Source organism: Mustela nivalis, assembly GCF_964662115.1.
Source record: "Mustela nivalis genome assembly, chromosome: 9".
NCBI classification, from domain to species: Eukaryota; Metazoa; Chordata; class Mammalia; order Carnivora; family Mustelidae; genus Mustela; species Mustela nivalis.
In genome coordinates, this window is record NC_139028.1 from 50,528,772 (window position 1) to 50,548,097 (window position 19,326).

A 19,326-nucleotide genomic window follows, 5' to 3' on the forward strand; every position below is an offset into this window, starting at 1 on the left:
TTTCCAAGGGGTTCTCAGACTTAGAAAAATCTGCTTTCCCTAACACCACCTGCTCCACCCATGCAACCTAGTTTAGCTGAACTCCCCAGTCAATATAAACAATGTAGTGGTTTCTCTGGATCCTCCAGTCATCCAGGTTCCTTTTAAAGTTAGATATCATGAAGGATGCTGAAGGGACTTCAACAGTCACCTATGCCCCTTGGACTAAGGCAGAACTAGAAGCACTTACTAAGGACTTCCCAGTGCCCTTGAAGACTCTATAGGATTTGCTAAGGAATTTATTTATTTGTACCAATTAACTTGGTTATTCTGACCTTTATCAATTTATTCACATGCTTGGAAATGAGGGTCATGTGAGGGAGTGGATGGAAAAAAGATGGACAAAGCCTTGATGATTTTCCTAAGCAAAAAGCAACAGATGAAGCAGAGTTTTTACACTAGCTAAAATTTACATAAAAGTATTCCTGAGATTTTTTTTTCAAACACTATAGATTGGAGAAAATTTAACTATATATTCAATGGCCAAATGACTTTTATTATTATGACGATGATAGACTGGGGGGGAAAAACAATACTCTGGTACTGACAAAATTGAACATGAAACTTGTTATTTAACTCTAGCTTTGAGATGACAAAAATAGCTTAAACAGCCTAAGAGTGCTTCATCTCTAAGAACACAAAGAAATGGGGAAACCATGTTCATATCAGAATAGGGCAATTCCAAGGACAAAAGAGGTATCTTCCATTACTTCTACCCAACACCTTACAGAAAAAAGATCTTATTGGGATTGAGGTGACTTCAGCTCTTAAAGACACAGGAGAAACACTGTCAGTTTTAAACCCCACTAGAGTCTCTTTCCCCCTTCAGAGTACAGAAACACTGTAAGTGGTGGATATTAGAATACACCATGCCAGTTTTGAATTCTTACCTATCACTTCCTTACAAGGTGCTCATGAATTCCTTCTGGTCCCTACAACCCCTATTCACCTGTTGGGCCATGGTTTTCTTGAGATTTATGAGGCATTCATCATCAGGGAAATGCAAATCAAAACCACAATGAGATATCACCTCCTAGCTGTCAGAGTGGCTAAATCAACAACACAAGAAACAGTGTTGGCAAGGATGTGGAGGGAAAGGAACTGTTGTGCACTGTTGGTGGGAATGCAAACTGGTGCAAATTAGTAATAAAACTATCCTATGCCCCAGGTATTCCACTATAGGGTATTTACCCAAAGAAAACAAAAACACTAATGCAAAAAGATGTTTTCCAGTACTATTTATAATAGCTAAGATAGGGAAACAGCCCAAGTACCCAACCATAGACAGATAAACAAGCAATACATATACACACAATAGAATACTAGCCCTTAAAACAAAATGAGATCTTTCCATTTGCAATGACATGGATGGACCCAGAGGATATAATGCGAAGTGAAATAAGTCAGAGAAAGGCAAATACCATATGATTTCACTCACATGTGGAATTTCAAATGAACAAAGAAAAAACAAGACTGACATAGAAAGACTATCACATACATAGAAGAAAATGATGGTTCCCAGAAGGGAAGTGAATGGGGGGATAAATGAAATCAAGGAGATGGAGAGTACATTTGTCTTACTAAACACTGAGAAATCTATAAGTTGTTGAAACATACTGTACACCTGAAACTAATATAACACTGCTAATTATACCTCAGTAAAAAATAACATTTTCTTAGTTTATAAAGTCTGTTCTTGATAAGAAATTATAAACAAGGTTATTATTAATATAATACTGTTAATATAATCTGTCTGGGTAACAAAAATTCCGTGTCTTTGTAAAAACCACATCTTTGATTACTTAAAAATAAAAAAAAGTCTTCTCTATTCAAAAAGTGCCAAGGCTTTTGCAGCTATATCTGTCCTTGAAATATTTTTGTCATTTTATTGAGGTAGACACTTAAGTCACCAAGTGTCACAAAACTTTCAATATTTTTGACAAACTCTTCAAAATTAAATTGTAAAGGGAGTCTTTTTTGCCCTGCAAGAATGCTCAACCCCCTTTATGCTGTATTTGCATAGGCATATATGCTAAGTATTCCAGAGATTCTATGAAATTCCTAAAATTCTGACCTAAGTTTAATGACAATCTTTTCTCCTTGTAGCAGTATGCCCAATGCTCCTAATTACTTTGATCCACAGCCGATAAAAAGGGACGCACTTCAATTTTGCAGAAGCCTCTTCAAATCCATAGAGACTAATCATACTTTAGTAGCATGCTGTAGAAGTAGGAAGACTGTGAACATCAACACCTTTAACCTGGAGACACGGTGCTCTAGAAGACACCTGCACAGAGATTCTCTGCAGCCTCACTGGAAGGGACCAAACCAGGTATTGCCAACCAACCTGTGCACCATTCAGTTAAAATACACTGATTCATGGTTTCAGGTCTGTTATTTTTTAAAAAGGCTCCAACATCCAAGCACTACTAAATCACCTGGAGACCTCAAACTGACTGTACTCTGGAGGAAGCAGCAGATGTCATCTGAGTAGATCACTTTCCTAAGAGTCAGAACCAGGCCATTACGATACCACTCGCATATTTGCCCATAATGTGATGAAAACTTTTAAGCTGAGATCTTCATTCTACTGTTAATCTGGGTAGGAATTTTTATGATCTTTGCTGTCTGACACTCAGTAGCACTTCTTCACCTATGGTAACCAAATCTCAAAATTTTCTGCATATCTGTTGGTCCCTCCTTTCCTTTATGTTTATCAATGTGTATATATGTATATGTATGTATGTATGTATGTGTGTGTGTTTATACATGTGTATGCACACATATTCTAAGAGGAATACTAACATACTAATACCTCACAAGTAGAACTAGAAACCACTAAGTTACTCAAACTATTTGGATTCTTAAAGGGACATATGAGCTGCTAACCTTAAAAGCATTAGTTATCTTAGCAGCAAAAATGGGTTTACTCAAGAATAACCAAAGAATTGCAATTTGGGACAAGTAAGCTAAGGCAAAATCATAGGGCAAATTAAGTTCCATAAACTCAGCAGAGAAATGTTATTTTATGGAGAAGGAGGAAGTGGGGAGGGGTTGTTTTGAATAAAAGTCCTTTGGAGAAAAGCAAGGGTACAGGGTGATGACAGTTTTTCATTGGCTGAGTTGTAGGGGTAGTTGATTTCCCATAGGAGATGCATTGTACATTGTCCCCCGTTGGGGCCTGTAATTGATAATTCTTTCCTGTTGTGCATTCTTCTATTGGGGGCCTACAGTTGATAATTCCTCCTCTAAATGGCATTGAGTGACATGGTTCCCACTTCTAGTCTCTCAAGTCCACTTTAGTGAGGGTCTCCCTTTTTGATCAGCATCACTGATCAAGAGTCAGGTTTTCTGTATTTACTGGTTTTATCCCTAGATGCCAGGAAAGACCTTCTTGGTTGCATGTCCTAAGTCAGAGGGAAAGTATGTAACAGTTGAAAACCACTTAAGTTCACATTTGGATAATGAGAAAGCTTAAGAAGGAAAATTCTCAGGTACTTCCCATCTAATGTCTGTATCTTCTCAAGGGCATCAGTGTTGGAGACCATCACCTTACTTGAAACATCATTTTTACAAAACAGGATAACTAACAACAATCTCAATTGTATGATGGTTCTAAATCAGGACCCTAGAGCTGAACCTTTCTATAAAGATTGAATAGACTCTTTCTGGAGGTGTCTTTTGCTACAAATGGAATCTCCAGGTTGCCTGGTGGGATGCTTACAGTGGTTATCTCCCGGGAGTGTTAAAATTGCTTAACCAAAGTTTGGTCATTTTTAATAGAAGTAATTAGGTGTTTACAATATTGAAGTATATCTCCTTCTACCAGCTGTGGGTCAGAGGAGGTAGGAGCTAAGTTCATTGGATGCACTATGACCATGTCAAAAGATGAGAGTCTGAGTTTCAGAGGAGGTAGAGCTGAGATTTAGAGGGAGCAATAGAAGTGTTTTTTGGCCAAGATACTTGGAGGGTGGCTACAAATTTTGCTAACTGAGTCTTCATAGTGCCCTTAGTGTGTTCAACTAACCCTGAGGATTGAGGGTGGTCTGCACAAGAAGGCATGTATAAGACCTGCCAAAGCACCGAACTGGTGCAATGATTTCCCTTGTCACTCTGAAGTTCAAGAGGAACTCTCCAAATAAAGAGGATTCTTTTTTTTCTAACTGAATCTGTAGCTATAGAAGCAGCAGTGACCTAAGTACAAGGGAAAGCTTCAGTTTAGTGAGAAAGCATGCAAACCATGACTAAGACATTCTGAAATCTATCGTTCTGGACAGGTGGGCCCCTGTAGTGGCCTTATTAATATTTCCCAACTAATAGTGGTTTAGGAGTGCTATTGTTGTGTGAGTAGTCCAATGGTTTAATCCATGTACACTAGTAAGTAGTGAGAATTTTAGGATTTCTGATTAGGACTAGATTGTTATTTGGTCAAAATTAGACTTCTTTTCACTCAACTAGCAACTGTTAGATATCCTTGTCAATTTCTCCAGATTATTATTTGGAAGAACCCCCCTTTGGATCCTGATGGAAACTATGGGCTTCCTTGAGAGCAACATTTCAGGCAGAAATGTCAGCGAGGTGGTTTCCTTCAGGACTCTAAAGAAGAGTCTCGAAGGCCCAGTGCCTTAGTAATAGCCAAAGCCACCTGTAAAAGTATGGCATCTGATATATTTTGGACATAGGAGCCCTTTTTAATTTATAGCCATTAGAGGTAAAACAACAAAAATTTTATTGTTTCCATAATATTCGAAAGTCACAAGCACCCGAAAGACATACTGGCTATCAGTAGAAAATTCTGTAGTTTTGCCCTTATCCTGAATACAAGGGTAGTCAAAGGGAATCCCATGATTATTTCTGCAGTGGCCTTAACTAAAAGGCAGAGTTAGAAATGGCTGGGGTAGGGCACCTGGGTGGCTCAGTGGGTTAAGTCTCTGCCTTCAGCTCAGGTCATGATCCCAGGGTCTTGGGTTCGAGCCCTGCATAGGCTTTCTCCTCAGCAGGGAGCCTGCTCCCCCCTCCCCCCTGCCTACTTGTGATCTCGCTCTCTCTCTCTCTGTCAAAAAGAAAGAAAGAAAGAAAGAAAGAAAGAAAGAAAGAAAGAAAGAAAGAAAGAAAGAAAGAAAGAAAGAAAGAAAGAACGAACGAGCTGGCAAAGGGATAAGGCCTGTATGCGAGGGTCAAACTGCTGAAGGAGGAGAGGGAGGTGTTGCTCAAAACATTCTTACGTCTGGAATTCCATTTCTTAAAGACTGTTCTTTAGAGCAAAAGGAAAATTACTAATCAGCACAGTATTAACAGGAATGGTCTGTTCTGAAAGGAATCCAACCAAAGACCAGCACAGGAGTTGAACTGAAAGCCAGCACAGATCCAATAGGAATAGTCTGGGTCCAAAGACAAATCCACTGAAGGCCAAATTAGTACTCTGGGAAAGGACAAGGCCTTAAAAAGCATCTTAAAGAAAACCTGGAGAGCTGAAGCACAGAGAAAGCAGAGTTCAAATTCCAGGAGAAAATTTACCTTCAAATTCCAGGGTCAACAAAAAAATCAGTGAACCCAGTTAGTTCTGTGGGTACAAACTCCTGTTTGCTCACCAGCCTCACACTTGTTGGGGGGTGCATCTCGATCCTCTTTCTGATCATTACATAATGCTAACCTTAAAAATAAAAGTTATTTTACCAGCTCTCCCCAAAAAACTTATTAGGGAGTAAGAAAATTTCAGTTCAGGACAAGCAGGTATAGAAAATCCATAGTTGAGATCAATAATGGGGAGAACATTATTTTATGGAACAAGATGAGGAAGTTGGGAGGGGTTGTTTTGAATGAAAGTCCGTGGGGAAAAAAGCAAGAGTTCAGGGTGATGATGGCTTTTCATTGGTTGAGTTTTCAGGACTCCCAGTTCTTACATCCCCAGTCTACTTTAGTGAGGTTTATGTTTCTTAATTTTCACAAATCTTCCCCCAGGATGGTTCAGCCCTAGGTTTACTTGTGCTTACTTCCTGACTTAGAGTTCTCCTGGATTGAGGTTTTCAAATTACATTGTTGATTATTTTAATTTGTACCTTATTTGCTATTTTCAAATTGTGTGTGCTATGAATTTCTGCTTACTGTTGTACCACTACTTAAAACGTCAAACTCAAAGCCATTCATCAGATGTACCCTTTGACTAAAGGAAATGAGAACCTAGTTGATGTCTACACCTGATGTCCTCAAACCTCTTTGTTCAAATGTGGCCAAAGACTTTCACCTAGCATGCTTGTTGAACATAACAAGTACCAATGAACTATAAAACTCTGTCCTCTGCAGGACATGATGGACCCAAAGCAGGCTGCCAACTACTCTAGCAGTGAAATGGGCGTACACAGTCATTAAAATTGATCATCAGTGCTTTTCTGGCATTAAGACCCAAAGGATGAGATGTAAAAGAAGATTCCAAAGTGAAGCAAGCATTGCTAAAAGAATCACTCAGAATAGGGCAGGGAGGACGTTCAGGAAGCAGAACACCAAGAACTCTTGTCAACTGCACCTTGCCAGTTGTACCAGGACCGTCTGCCTCCTGGAACACAGATAATGTAACAACTGCTAGCTAAATAGCGAATCATGCATTAGATAGTCAGCACCAATCAGAGTTCTTTCAAAACAAGTTATGTAACCTTGTGGATTTTGCCTTTATAAACCTCTACTCCCTGACTGCAGTTCAGAGCACAAGCACAATTTTGATGTCTGTAGTCTCTGTGCCTCACAATTTATAATCCCTACAACCCCAATAAATGAAGAATAAAATAGAAAAAAGAACAGCTATTAGGAAATGCCAATTCTTTTTTGTTGTTGACATAGGAAAGATGGCACGGGAGTGGGACCAATATGCAGAAGAAGCACAATGAAGAAAGAAGTCAAAACGCCCAGCAAAACTGAGGAAGGCTTGGGATTTGGAGAGACCAAGTACCAGTGAAGACTTGTGGTAAGACATGAGCCTGAAAATCAGATACCCAGGGCCCCTTCCCACCCACAAGCGTAAGACTTGCTAGCCATTCAGAAGAACACTGGAGAGTCTAAAGAAACTGGGCAACCATGGCTTCACTTGGGCACACTAGAAAATGCTGAGATAGAGTACTTGACAGAAGCAGGCCATTGACTCCCTGTGATGTCTTGACTGTATCCTCTAGGACAAGATCTCTGGAGGCTGACACTTGGGGACCTCCAACTGTGAAGGCTGGCTCCTATCCAGCCACTGCATTGTAAAGTCCACTTTCCCACACATCTTCCCCTGGGCCTCCCTCTTCAATAGGAACATTTGATATTACCAGTTATTAACATAAGATTTTTTAATTGAATATGAAAAATTATTTTTCTCTGACAGATACTACATCACGAAACAAGTTAAAAATATATTTTAAAAAAGCCAAAGACCAGGGGCGCCTGGGTGGCTCAGTGGGTTAAAGCCTCTGCTTTCGGCTCAGGTCATGATCCCGGGGTCCTGGGATCGAGCCCCGCGTCGGGCTGTCTGCTCTGCGGAGAGCCTGCTTCCTCCTCTCTCTCTCTCTGCCTGCCTCTCTGCCTACTTGTGATCTCTGTCTGTCAAATAAATAAATAAAATCTTTAAAAAAAAAAAAAAAAAAAGCCAAAGACCAAAAGTTAGCCCCTCGAAATAATATCAGAAATAGAAATAAAAGTCTGGGAAGAGAAACTACTATACAAAAGAGAAAAAAGAAAGTGAGTTAAGAAAGTTGATCCAAGATGTTCAGTATTCTGTTAACAGGAGTTCCAGAAAGCAAGGAAAAGTAGAGGAAATTACAAAACAAAACCCACAATTTTCTGCCTTGTCTGCAGCGGTAAGAGCCTCACAAGCACCAGACACATAGAGAAGCAGTGTCTGTAATTGTCACATCACCATGAAAGCTCAGAGCACCAGAAGGAAGAAGAAGAGCCTAAAAAGAGCAAGGAAAAACAATTCACACACATACAAGTAAAAAAGCAAAATCGGAATGGGTATTTAAGATTGTTGAGCAACATCTTCAAAATTCTGAGGAAAATGTTTTCCCACTAGAATTCTCTATCCAGCCAACCCATCAGCCCAATAAGTAAGTTCTGAAAAATTTTACCACCCAAGCAGCGTTCTTTTCTCAGGAAGCTATGAAAGACTTGTTCCACCCAAATTCGGAGAAAAAAATCTAAACGAAGGAAAACAGAAAACAGAGAATCCAGGAAACAAGAGCTCTAATGCAAGGTTTTGGTGTAAGGAGGGAAGTAGGTGCCAGGCTTAAAGTGCTAGTTTGTACTGGATCAGGAGAAAACAGACCTGCAGAAGTGGAGAGTGTCTCCAGGGAAATAAAGAAACTGATTATTTTGTTAAAGCATTTGGAAAATTTGTGAACAGGCACCCTATAAGCCTGTTGAGAAAATTACCAGTAGGTAAATAGGAAATTAGTAAAAAATTTAAAAAAGTTAAAAGATAGTACCACAAATGTACTATTGGGCTCAGGGATAAACAATATTTATACAGTCATAATAAACATTGACAATTGATTTAATCCCAAACTGTGAAACATGGGTTTTTATTTTAAAAGGCTAGGAAGAGTGGAAAGGATTTCAGAGCAGCTGCCTCTGCGTATAGAAATAGGAAGTATAAAGGAGAAGCAAAGGAATGCTTGTTTTATGATCATGTATTATTTTTTTCTAATTTTGTATTATGAATTCATATATGTAAGTATAAAAAATTCATATGTCAAATACATATATTTATGGAGAGGTTTTATTTTTTTAATTTACTTTAAATTCGGTCCTATTCCTCTCTTCTTCCCAGGAAAATAGCCCTCGCATGTTTTTACTACCATATTTATATGGCTTTACCTCTAATGATGAATGTCGCACTGTTTCTGGGCTTTCCTAGTTTTTAGAAATAGCATCATACTGTACACACCATTTCGCAACTTACTTTTTCATTGTGTACTATGTTCCCGAAGGTTAACCATGCTAAGGCATACTTTTAGATCGTTTTAACTGCTGCATATATTCAACAGAAAGAAGATCACACCATTTACAAGTTTGACCTCCTGTTGATGGACATTTTAATTGTTTCCAGCATTACTTTCAGTAAAGCAATGACCATTCTTGTATGTGTCCTCTGAAAAAATGAGGTGGAATAGCACATTACAGGGTCTGAATATTTTAAATTTTACTAAATAGAACCAAATGAGCTCTTAACAGACCTTTTGTAATGGTCATTATCATAATTGATTTCAATCTTTTTTGAGAAGGAGGATTCTTTTCAAAGACAAACACACACAAATCATTACCCTCTCTTCATGATGGGGCTATAGTATGTATTTGCTAAGCCATCATAGAATATAAAATTATTGGGAATTTAATATCACTTTTTTATTATCTTCAGTATAGCACATCATTGGTTTCTGATGTTAGTGTTCAATGATTCATTAGTTATATATAACACCCAGTGCTCATCACTCCTTAATACCCATCACCCTATTACCCCCTCCCCCTCTCTCTCCCCTCTGAAACCCTCAGTTTGTTTCCTGGGGTCCATAGTCTCTCATGTTTTGGCTCCCTCTTTGATTTCTTTGCGTTCAGTTTTCCCTGCTTTCCCCTATGGTCCTCTACACTATTCCTTATAGTCCATGTATAAGTAAAACCATAAGATAATTGTCTTTCTCTGTTTGACTTACTGAGCATAATCCCCTCCACTCCCATCCCTGTCGATGCAAATGGTAGGTATCCTTCCTTTCTGAGGGCTGAGTAATAATATTCCATTGTATTGTTGAACCATATCTTCCTTATTCATTCATCTGTTGAAGGGCATCTCAGCTCCTTCCACAGTTTGGCTTTTGTGGACACTCAAAAACAACCCAGTCAAAAAATGGGAAGAAGACATGCACAGACACTTCTCCAAAGAAGACATACAAATGGCTGATAGACACATGAAAAAATATTCAACATCACTAGCCATCAGGGAACTTAAAATCACTTTTAAGTGGACTTTTAAAAAATTTATCACAAGAATATCTACATATTTTGCAGACTGATTGGGCTTGGGACACCCTGTCTTGAAACTTTTTCACCCTCAACTACCATACCCGAGTACTCTCTGTGTACAGAGCTCCAGAACGCTGTAGCTTAAACCTACTTTAGTCATCCTGTTGGTACACCTTCTGCATGGAGAGCCCCAGGATGACTCCAGCTCCACCATGTCACCAGACCCCCAGCTCATGTCACCTGGCACACATAGTCTACACGGGGGATGACAAAACATAAGACCATTCTTTAAGTTTAAGAGAAGATGCTGTTCTAATTTATAGAAACAAACACAGAAAGCCAAGAAAAATGAGGAGACAGAAAATGCTCTAAATGAAAGAACAACAGCAACAAAAGACCTCAGAAAAGAGTACTAAATGAAGCAGAGATAAGCAATGTGCCTGGTAAAGAGTTTAAAGTAATGATCATAAAAATGTTCAGCAGACAGGAGAGACAAAGTAATGGAAGATATTAACAAGACTGAATCAGGGTTGAAGAATATAGCTGGAGCAAAAAATACTCTAGACAGAATCAACAGATTAGCAGGTACAGGGATTAGTGATTGGGAAGACAGAGTAATGACAAGCAGCTAAGCTGCACTGTAAAAAGAAAAAAATAATTTTTAAAAATGAGGATAAGTTAAGGGATCTCTTGGGCAACATCAAGCAAACAAACATTCTCATTAAAAGAATCTCAGAAGGAGAAGAGGCAGGGACAGAGTGATTCCCTAATCTAGGGAAGAAAACAGATATCCAGGTTCAAGAAGCACAGGGATTTCCAAACAAGACGAACCTAAGGAGGTCCACACTGCAGCACATAATTTTAAAAGCAGCAAGAGAGAAGCAAGTTATATGAAAGGAAAAACCCTATAAAGCTATCCGCTGATTTTTTACAGAAACATGATACACCAGAAGGAAGTGGCAGGATAGATTCAAAGAGCTGCTACTAATACTATGACAAACTTAACATTCACCATTAAAGCAGAGATAGTTTCCCAGACAAAAAAGCTGAAGGGGCTCATCACCACTAAACAGGACCTCTTTAAGTGGAAAAGAAAAGGCTATAATTAGAAGAAAATTATAAAAGATGTAAAATATGACAACTTATATAAAATGAATAAAAAAGTTTGAACACATTCTGAAAGAACTGGTTAAGTGACCATCAACTTAAATACCGACTGCTATTTGGGATGTTATAGATAAACCTCATGGTTACTACAAACCTGCAACAGATACACAAAAAATAAGGAGAAAAAAAAACAAGTGTAGTACTAGAGAGGGTTAACAAAAAAAGAGCAAGAGAAGAAAAAAGGAAGAAAAACAACCAGAAAACAGTAAAATGGCTATAAGTACATACCTATCAATAATTACTTTAAATGTTCCAATCAAAAGACATATGGTGGAAGAATGGATTAAAAAAAAAAGTTATATGTTGCCTCCAAAAGACTCAATTCAGATGGAAAGACACACAGAGACTAAAAGTAAAATGATGGAAAAAGTCCATGCAAATTAAAAAAAAAAAAGTCATGGTAGCAATACTTGAACAAAAGACAAAGAAGGGCACAACATAATGACAGATCAATCCAACAAGAGAATATAGCAACTGTAAATATATCTGCACTCAACACAAGAGCATAAATACATAAAATATTAATGGACATAAGGGATAAACTGATGGTAATACAATGATAGTATGGTACTTGAATACCCCATTTACATCATTGGATAGATCATCCAGGCAAAAAAATCAATAAAGAAACAATATCTTTGAAAGATACATTGGACTTAGCAAATATATATGGAACATTCCATCCAAAAACAATAAAATATGCATTCTTTTCAAGTGTTCATGGAACATTCCCCAGGGTAGATGCCATATTATACCACAAATCAAGTCTCATAGATCTAAGAAGATCGAAGTCATATCATCCATCTGTTCTGATCACAAGACTATAAAACTAGAAACCGATCACAGAAAAGGGCAAACCCCACAAATATGTTGGGTTTAAACAACCAATAGGTCAATAAATCACAGAGGATCAAAAAATACATGGAGACAAAAATAAAAATACAACAGTCTAAAATCATTGGAATGTAGCAAAAGCAAGTAAAATATGCCTACTTCAAGAAAGAAGAAAAATCTCACACATTCTAAACTTATAATTAAAGGAACTAAAAAAAAAGAAACATAATGCAAAAGTGTAGAAAAATATAATAAAATCAGAGTGGAAATAAATAAAATAGAGAATAATTTAAAAGAGCTCATTCTTTGAAAAGATAAACAAAATTGATAAACCTTGAGCCAGACTCACTGAAAGAAGAAAAAATACCTAGGTTAAAAACGAACTAACAAAAAACAAAAGAGAATAACCATACCACAGAAATATTGAGGATTATAAAAGACTACTATGAGTAATTATATACCAACAAATTGGACAACCTAGAAGAAATGGATAAATTCCTAGGAACATAAACTCTTCTAAAATTGAATTATGAACAGAAAATATTAACAGACCAACCACTAGTAATGAAATTGAATTGATGATCAAAAAACTCCCACCAAGACAATTACCAAATGATCTCTCTGATAAGAGGAATTTGAGAGGCAGGGGGTGTGGATCATGAGGGGAACGGAGGGAAAAAATGAAACAAGACAGGACCTGCAAGGGAGACAAACCATAAGAGACTTAATCTCAGGAAACAAACAGCATTGCTGAGGGATGGGGAGAGAGGGATAGGGTGGCTGGGGAGGGTATGTGCTATTGTGACTGCTGTGAATTGCCTAAGGTTGATGATTCACATACCTGTACCCCTCAAGCAAATAATACATTATGTTAATAACATTTAAAAAAACAAAAACAAAAAACTCCCAACAGCCAAGTCCAGGACCAGACGGCTTCACAGGTGAATTCTACCAAACATTTAAATAAGAGATCATACCTATTCTCCACAAGTTATTCCAAAAAAAATAGAAGAGGAAGGAAATCTCCCAAATACATTCTACAAGGCCAGCATTATCCTGATGCCAAAACCAGAGAAAGTCACTATGAAAAAGGAAAACTATAGGTCAATACCCCTGATGGAAACAGATGCAGAAATCCTCAACAAAATATTAGCAAATCAAATTTACCAATTAAAGGATTATTCACCATGATCAAGCAGGATTTATTCTGAGGATGCAAGATCATTCAATATTCACAAGTCAATGAATGTGACAGACCACATTAGCAAAACAAAAAGGATCAAAATTAGTATCATCTCCATCAATGCCAGAAAAGGATTTGAGAAACTCAACATCTGTTCTTGATTAAAAACTCTGAACAAAGTAGGTTTAGAGGGAACATAACATAATAAAGATCATATATGATCAGCTAACATTGTATTCAGTCGTGAAAAACTGAGAGTTTTCCACCGAAACGAGAAAGAGGGATGTCCGCAGTCACCCTTTTTTTTTCCAACATAGCACTGGAAGTCCTAGCTACAGCACTCACAAATAAATGGCATCTGAATTGGTAAGAAAGAAGTTAAACTGTCACTATTTGCAGATGACATGATACTACACATAGAAAATCCTAAAGAGCCCACCCAAAAAAATAAATAAAAAAAAAATAAAAATGCTAGCCATAATAAATGAATTCAGCAGAGTATACAAAATGAATACACAGAAATTGGTTGCAGTCTGTATACTAATAATGAAGCAGCAGAAAGAGAATTTAAGAAAAATTATCATTTACAACTGTCCCAAAAGAATAAAATGCCTAGGAATAGACCTAACTGAATACGTAAAAGATCATTATAAAATACTAATGAAAGATGCTGAAGATGGCATAAACAAGTGAAAAGATATTCCATGCTCATAAAGTAGAAGAATTAATATGATTAAAATATACATACTCCCTAAAAGCAATCTACAAATTCACTGCAATACCTATCAAAATACTAATAACATTTCTCACATAACTAGAATAATCCTAAAATGTGTATAGAAGCATGAAAGACCCCTAATTGTTAAACCAATCTTGAGAAACAACAAAGCTTAGAAGTATCACAATCCCAGATTTCAAAATATACTACAAATCTGTAGCAATCGAAACAGTCTGCTACTAGCACAAAAAAAAGACAAAGATTGATGTAACACTATAGGGAACCTAAAATAAGCCCATGCTTATATGGTCAGTTAATCTATGACTAAGCAAGAATATATAATGGGGAAAACACAGTCTCTTCGATAAATGGTACTGAGGAAACTGGATGGCCACATGCAAAGGAATAAAACTGGACAACCTGAGCGCCTGGGTGGCTCAGTGGGTTAAGCCGCTGCCTTCGGCTCAGGTCATGATCTCAGAGTCCTGGGATTGAGTCCCACATCGGGCTCTCTGCTCAGCGGAGAGCCTGCTTCCCTCTCTCTCTCTCTGCCTGCCTCTCCATCTACTTGTGATTTCTCTCTGTCAAATAAATAAATAAAATCTTTAAAAAAAAAAAAAAACTGGACAACCTTCTTATACCTACACAAAAATAAACTCAAAATGGATGAAAGACCTGAATGTGAGACCTGAAACCATAAAAGCTGTAGAGGAAAACATAGGCAGTAATTTCTTTCATATTGACTTTAGCCACAATTTTCTAGATATAACCTCATATGTCCCCTTAGGCCAGGGAAACAAAAGCAAAAATAAACTGTTGGGACTTAACCAAAATAAAAAGATTTTCACGGTAAGGAAACTATCAAAATACCCAAAAAGGCAACCTACCAAATGGGACAAGATGTTTACAAATGATATAAATGGTAAGTGCAACTCAAATATATAATTATATAAATATATATATATATAATTTGTATTTATATATATGAATATAATTTATATAAAAATATTGTATTTGTATATTTTATATATAAGTACATAAAATATATAATATATACATATGTTTATATATAAATATAAATTATTTTTATATATGAATATAAATCATATTTTAATATAAATTTTATTTATATATAACTATATAAATATAAATGCAACTCAACACCAAAAACAAGAAATAATCTGATTTAAAAATGGGCAGAGGACCTCAATAAACCTTTTTTCCAAAAAACATACAGCTGTCCCAACAGACACATGAAAAGATACTGAACACCATCAATTGTCAGGGAAATGCAAATCAAAATCCACAATGAACTATCACTGGCCAGAATGGGTAGAATCAGAAAGACAAGAAATATCAAGTGTTGGAGAGAATGTGGAGAAAAAGAAACACTTGTGCACTATTGGTGGGAATACAAACTGGCACAGCCACTATGGAAAACAGTATGGAGTTTCCTCAATATATTAAAAGAATGCCATGCAATCCAGTAATTCTACTGCTGGGTATTTACCCAAAGAAAAAGAAACACTAATTTGAAAAGATATTTGTACCATGTTTAGGCAGCATTACTTACCACAGCCAAGGAAGGTATGGAAGCACCTTCAGTGTCCATCAATAGATGACTCAATAAGGAAATTGTGTATGTACACGCTGGAATGTTACTCAGCCATAAAAAGGAATGAGCTCTTGTCGTTTGTGACACCATGGATGGATCTAGAGGGTGTAATGCTAAGTGAAATAATTTAGAGAAAGACAAATCACCACTTTAAGTTCACTCTAAAAAAAAAAAAAAAATGCATAAAAATAAAGTTATAAATACAGAGAATGGTTGCCAGAGGGGCGAGAATCGGAAGTTGGGCAAAATGGGTGAGGGAGGTGGGAGATACTGGTTTCCAGTTATGAAATGAATAAATCATGAGGAAAAAGGTATAGCATAGGAATGTTATATCTGAAACAAATGTAACGACTCTAGGTACATCACGACCTGTATATTTAGTCGCCCATTCAAGGACAATATTAGATTCAAAATAAAAGTATCCTGAAATTTTTTTTTAAAAACCTGTTAAAAACAGTTTAAATAAATCTAAAATTTCCAGGAGGAGTCCAAAGGAAGACCATTGTTCACACATAGCAAACAGTTTTAAAATCCACTTCCTCAGCTTTTTCCTCAGTTCCTTCATATCCTGTTACTGCCTTAACTATCCAGTCCTATCACCTAAACTCCCCGGAACTTGCTCCAAACTCGACCTAAGCTGTTGTTTCTGTGTCCTTATCTCTCACCAGCTGCCCCTCTGTCTCTCTCCCGATTCACCCTCTAAATGGTCACTTTCCAGGCTATAGTTCTACCCACTTCCCTGAGTAGAACCACAAAGGCCCAGGGGTCAGCAACCCTCAAATTAGAAGAATTCTTACCTAAGAGGCTGGGGTAGGGCAAAGCTGCTTGACTTTGTCAAGCAATGTTAGGGATTTTCTCAAACTCTTCAGTCCCAAGGGTCCCTGACCTATGACAGAAACTACTACCTCATCTTATACCTCCCTTGAAATCTCTGCAGGACCCAGCTTAACCAATTATATGGTATATTTGGTGACAGTACAGGGCAGCAATAATTTCTAAATCCAAACTTCTATTGAAACACACCCATTCAATAAATCAAGGTCCTTACCTTGACTAATTTATTGACTCATGACTCACCTGGATGGGAAAAGAAGGTCATGGACAGCATTGGAGTGAATTCATATTGGTCTAACTGCCAAACAAACAAAAATAGAAAGCATTTCAGTATTTATTTACCCCATAAATTGATCAGTTTTCCATATAACTTTTTTTTTTAATTTTTACAACAGTATCTACTGCCTCACATCTGGCATTTTGTACAATTTATGGGAAAAATACTGGAAACCTCAACAGAATTAAAGTTAAAAGGTTGAGAAGGGATAAAGGAGGAAAAAAAGGGCAGGAATAAAGTATCTCATTTATAAGAATTAGAGGGCTGGCACCTCATTGTTTTAGCCCAAACAGAAAAACCATGCTTGTCCCACCATAAAACCCAAGTCTGGAGCATTCTAAAACATAAAAGTGAACATTTTCGAGGCCTTCTTTCCAGGTCTCCTTCCTGGAAAATGTCTTCTTGGCTCCTGAGAAGATAACCAATGAAGAAGGAAAATAAGCAAGAGTACAAAGAGATAATAAACACACACATACACACATGTATTACCATGTGCCACGAATTGGGAGCAGGGAGAGCAGAGCAGTCACGAAGAACACTGAGCCAGATGTCAGAAGTTGTGCCTTAAGACTGGGCTCTCACACTAAATGGTCTGGGTGCAGGTAGCAATTCTGTTCATTTTTCTAAGGGAATTCTGGCTAGGTGATCCCTAAGGTTTTTTGCAACTCCACAATTCAGAATTCTCCTCTGAAATCAGACTCTCCCATTTATCTTGAATTCTAACAAAAGCAACACAACAGAAAGAGCATTACATCTGGAGTCAGAAGAAAGATTTCTATCCCAGCTATGCCCTCCAGTGTATCATCTTGCACAAGTCATTACCTCCTTCTCTTCTTTTTTCTTTATTATTATTACTTCCACAAAATGTAATATTTTTCTTACCGTGCTGCTGAGAGGTGTAAATAGAATATATACTAACTGACTAAATACTATGTGAATTTTGGTCATTAATATTTGCCTGGCTCTGTTAACAGGGTTTATTTATCTGTTGACAGTGAGATAATGATATCTTGAAATTTTCCAAGATAAAGGCTAGTGTATAATATTCCTCATCCCCCCCAAAAACCATTTGCACAGACCCAGTGGCCAAAATTGTAAAATATTCTTTTGTTTAATTATTCTATTTTAAAAATCTGAACTAATTTCCATAACAAGATAAGAAAGATCATCAGCAATATCACTTCAAGTAATTAAAAACCTATTATTATAGTTTCATTTTTAATTAAATAGGCAGGGAATAGTGTCTTAGTTTTAGCTGCTAAAGCAAAGTATCACAGATTGCGTGGGTTATCAATAGAAATGTATTTCTCACAGTTCTGGAGGCTGGTAGTCTGAAATCAGGGAGCCAGCATGATCAGGGTGCTACTGAGGAAAGTCCTCCTGAAGGCTGCAGACTGCTGACTTCTCATTGTGTTCCTCACAAGGCAGAAAAAGAACAAGAGAACTCTCTGGTCTCTTCTTATGAGGGCCCTTATCCCATTCTTTAGGTCCCCACCCTCCTGACCTACTCACCTCCCAAAGGTCCCACCTCTAGTTACTACCATATTGGGACTAGATTTCAACATATGAATTTGGGGGAGACACCACATTCAGCCTGTAACAAATGACATTATACCAAGGTGAGAGAGACAATTCAGCAAATTCAAATATGCTGATGTCATTCAAAAGAGTCTAAGATGAAAATCTTCCATTTCTATGCTATTTATTTTCTTAAATTTAGGGATGGAAAACTTCTTTCTAGATGTTTATTTTCCCTTCACCTTCAGAACTTTTGGACTATTTTTCTCTCCAGACTCCTAAATGATTTTGCTCAATCTTCATTATCTGTCTGACCCAGAGTCACCAAGAGATATTTACTCTGGGGGGAAATAAATTAAAAGCCAGCAGTGGCTGCTGTCTTCACATGGAAAGTTATGCAAATGTTCATCTGTTCTCTTGAAGCCTCCAACATCCTATGGGACCAACGGTGTGGTTGCCAGAATTCATCAGCCCACCACTTAAAGTGAAGGTGCATTTACCTGTAGCTCAGAAGCAAGATGGCCAACAGTGTTCCCAGTATCAGAATGATCAGAAACTGCTTCCAAATACTAAAGTTCATAGTGGAATTGTGGTTCTTTGGGACTACTAGAACTGTCACTCACTCCACTGAGTTTCCTCCCACTGCTCCAGGAAGAAGGGTAGATTTGAGCAATCCCAGCCAGGGAAGCCTTGGAGACAGAGAAAAGAACTCAACTCTTTCATGGTAACCTTCCCTTCTTCCTTCCAAAATGGATAAAACTTTGACTAAATGAAATGCTCCCAGAGAGGGTGTTAATTGGATTGTTTGGCTATTGAGTGAATAGGGAGGAACCCATTTTCCCCCCCAGCTCCTGGCTAAAAACATCTTCCCAAAGAAGAGGACCCAATTTCCTGGCCAGATTTAAGGTTTGATTCAGTGTCAAACATTCTCAGGAAAACCTGTGCCTCAGCACTGTCACAATCTAAAGAATAACAGCAATATTGGAGGGCAAGGAAAGGCTCAGAGGCTATTTTCGGAGAAAGAAGCCCCGCTTCATGGATTTTAAGCTCCCTAGATGGACAAAGATGATGGAGCTTGTGCCAGGAGCCTCACTGCTGTTATAGTCTTCTATCTTTGTGAACAATAATATATGCAGGTTACTCCAGCATTCCAC

The 19,326-nt window shown here is 37.6% G+C and overlaps 1 long non-coding RNA gene across 1 annotated transcript in view; it reads right to left on the reverse strand.

The window, feature by feature from the left end:
* Positions 1-16,622: 16,622 nt before the first annotated feature.
* The window catches only part of LOC309840484, a 118,296-nt gene continuing 115,592 nt past the window's right edge, over positions 16,623-19,326 (reverse strand). Inside the window, exon 3 of the long non-coding RNA XR_014298624.1 lies at positions 16,623-16,675. This is a non-coding gene — a long non-coding RNA (uncharacterized lncRNA). The remainder of the gene's footprint in view (positions 16,676-19,326) is intronic.